This window comes from Pinus tabuliformis, chromosome 1_1 (genome assembly GCF_031772625.1).
Source record: "Pinus tabuliformis cultivar Carrire ecotype Pingquan chromosome 1_1, CPIR1, whole genome shotgun sequence".
NCBI lineage: Eukaryota > Viridiplantae > Streptophyta > Pinopsida > Pinales > Pinaceae > Pinus > Pinus tabuliformis.
Window position 1 is genome coordinate 124,634,965 of NC_142297.1, and position 3,771 is coordinate 124,638,735.

Consider the following 3,771-nt stretch of genomic DNA (forward strand, 5'->3'; position numbering starts at 1 on the left):
CTGAGTTAATTGATGTATTCTTTAGTTGCTTTATGAGTTAATAACTAGTGAATTAATTAATAATTAATTCACACCACTCATCACTTAGTCTATTGATCAGTTAGACTAAATACAACTAGTTCAACTAAGTCAAACTGAACACAACTCCATCAACTCCTCAATCAACTCCACCAGAATTCAACCACTTGAGTTCTAACTGAAGTCCTACATGAAATAGCTCAACTGACCCATAAGAAAAGTGTATTTCCTTCTGATAGTTGCATGTGCCACATCTGTAGCTTGAACTGAAGTGCTCCAAGAGGATAAGATAATGTTTATAGTCTAAATATTATTAAGACCTAATAATATTCGACTGTTCTATATTTAGACTTGGCAGTCTAAAAATAGACTCTGCCCATATGTCTAAAAATAGAAGTCCATCTATTTTTACCAACATGACCAATCATCCACAAATAGCATCCTGCAACTCATAGACCATGATCCATATGTCTAAAAATAGACATAGTCTAAAAATAGACTTTGCGCCAAAAATAGCCTGTGGGAAAACTTAGTGAAGGCGACTCCTTTCCACTAAGCTCCATCATCTTGTTGCATTCTCAACACTCCCTCTCAACAAGATATGGATTATCTACAACCCCTATCCTGCAACTCTGGAATGTTCTGCATGCAACACATTTGCCCGGTCCACTTGCTCCAACAACACTTGGAACAAAAACAATCCCAACTGACCACTCTGTTGGGCTAGGAACATACTCTGATGCTGAAGCTCTACCTGCTGTTTACAAGTGCTCCCTCTCTGACATCTACGCTACTGCAACATCTCCATGCATCTCGCACCATTGCACACCTCTCTGTGCTACCTAGCACTGTGCAAAACACTTGTGCCTCTCACATTGCTGCAGCCTGCTAGCTATGTGCTGTTTTGGGATTCCCTGCATTGTCGCTCTCTCTGCTGCTCCATCTGAATCTGTCTCTACCCAATCAGTCAGTTCCTGCTACTCCACATCGGGGCTCCCGTAGCAAGGTCTCATCCAAGAGGTTGGGTACCTCAAGATCTTGCCCCTCCTCCTTGGGACGATCAATCCACGTCACCCCACCTCCTACCTGGAGGTATGGCTGCATGTGATCCCTCAGCCCACCTGGCTCGTAGTTTCCCCCTACTGGAGGTCTCTGCATGAGTAGATGTCTCTACTCGATCTCTTCTCAGCTTCCCTTGTTGTGGCTACTCCACAACCTCCTGAAGCTGTTGCACCAATCGTGGCTCCTCCACAATTGTCTGATACTTCTTCTGGCTTTGCATGTTGAGAGGTAATATACGCTCCCTCTCAACCACCAAGTCTCCATCAGTTGCCTCGCTGCTCAAGGCTTTGCATGCATCTTGAACCTCAAGAGCATACAGGTTCTTGACCCGTGAACCAATCTGCTTCACCTGTCTAGTGATGATGTGTCTAAGGAAAACATTTCCCTTACTGAAGACTACATCATAGCCTCTGTCCTCCAGCATCGCGATCGACACCAAGTGTCTCTTTAGTCCTGGTACATACTTGACATCAGTCAAGGTAAGGTGAGCTCCATGCTCCCTCTGAAAAATAACCGTGCCTACACCTGAGGCAGTATACTTCTCATCATTACCCATCCCTATGAGTATCTGGATATCTTTCTCCTCCAAAGTACTGAACAAACTCTTGTCACCGGTCATGTGGAAAGAAGCTCCACTCTCAAGAAACCAACCACTTCCCACCATGGATGAAACCATGCATGCGAAGAGTGTGAAATCCAACTCAAATTGTGAAGCAAGTGCCTCACATTCAGATCCTTCCCCAGATCCCTTCTTGGATTTCGTCTTTGGGAAATTAGTTGCATAATGGCCCAACTCATGACAACTAAAGCATCTCACCTTCGACTTGTCAACCTTCTTCCCATCATTGGAAGAACTGTATTCGGAAAGAGAACCCTTCTCCTTCCCCTTCTTCACCTTACTCGCTAAGGCACAGTTCTCCTCATCATGCATAGATGAAGAACTGTCTCTGGTGCTCCGTTTGATCTCCTCCTTGCACAAGATCCGACCAAAGTATCTCCCATCCTAGAAATCTCTCTTAACCATTGACAGAGTCCTGATAGGAATGCCAACTCTTTGGATGACCAAGGAGAGCCAATCTCACCAACATCGACAGTCACCCCCACACTTCATAGCTCATCCCGGCATTGGGTGAACTTCGTAAGATACTGGGGCATACTGTCTCCATTCTCACACTTAGATGTTTCTAAGTTTATCCTTGAGCGCCATTCCACCAGCTCAAAAAACTCAACTGCTTCTGATCTAGAATTCGTGAGAACGAAGTATTTCTTGTACAGAGATCGACTGTATGGGAATTCACCGGATATCTCACCTTCCAAAAGAAGGATGAATCCAGAGGCTACCTGGCCTGATTACAGACTCTGCCTAAAGAAATAAAACGTAGTCACTTTCTGAATAATAGATCTGATGATCAATCCTCACTTTGATATCCTGTAGAACTTTTCCTACAAATCAACCGGCTCTGATACCATGTAGAAATTTTGAATAATATGACACTTATTCACAGATATTATCCTGATCATACATTATTTGTGGAACCATGCACAATACATAATCTCCTCTATGTTGATCATCAATTTAGTAGCATTAAAAACAATGAAACATCAATCGCATGCGTACATTAACACAGTATGTAACCCGGGGAAAGCATACAGCTGAAAACCCCCAACTATCTGTATATTATAATGATTGAGAACATGTAACAATACATAGTACAATACTCCTCGCAAGTACTCAGTACTATCTCCACCTGTTACACACAAACTAGCTTAGATCTGATGCCTCAAATCTCCTCCACTATTTTCCTGTCTCCACTGTGCAATCCTGCAAGAGAATGAATGAGAATGGTTGAACCAAACTTGTCTTTTACCTTATATGTGACCACGCAATCATCATGGGCAATCTCAATCCATGCATGTGCAAATCTCATGCACAACTAGTCACAACTGACAACTGTCTTGCCCTTTCACTCACCTCTAACACCTGTCTCCACTGAACTGTCCATGCAATGAGTTAACTGATGTATTATTTAGTTGCTTTATGAGTTAATAACTAGTGAATTAATTAATAATTAATTCACACCACTCATCACTTAGTCTGTTGATCGGTTAGACTAAATACAACTAGTTCAACTAAGTCAAACTGAACACAACTCCATCAACTCCTCAATCAACTCCACCAGAATTCAACCACTTGAGTTCTAACTGAAGTCCTACATGAAATAGCTCAACTGACCCATAAGAAAAGCATATTTCCTTCTGAAAGCTGCATGTGCCACATCTGTAGCTCGAACTGAAGTGCTCCAAGAGGATAAGATAACGTTTATAGTCTAAATATTATTAAGAGCTAATAATATTCGACTGTTCTATATTTAGACTTGGCAGTCTAAAAATAGACTCCGCCCATATGTCTAAAAATAGAAGTCCATCTATTTTTACCAACATGACCAATCATCCACAGATAGCATCCTGCAACTCATAGACCATGATCCATATGTCTAAAAATAGACATAGTCTAAAAATAGACTTTGCACCAAAAATAGCCTGCAGGCAAACTTATTGAAGGCGACTCCTTTCCACTAAGCTCCATCATCTTGTTGCATTCTCAACAAAGCCACGAGAATTTAACTAGCTGACGTACTCCATGCAAGTGGTTCTCCAACACACAAACAAAGTGATACCTTGAATGCCAAA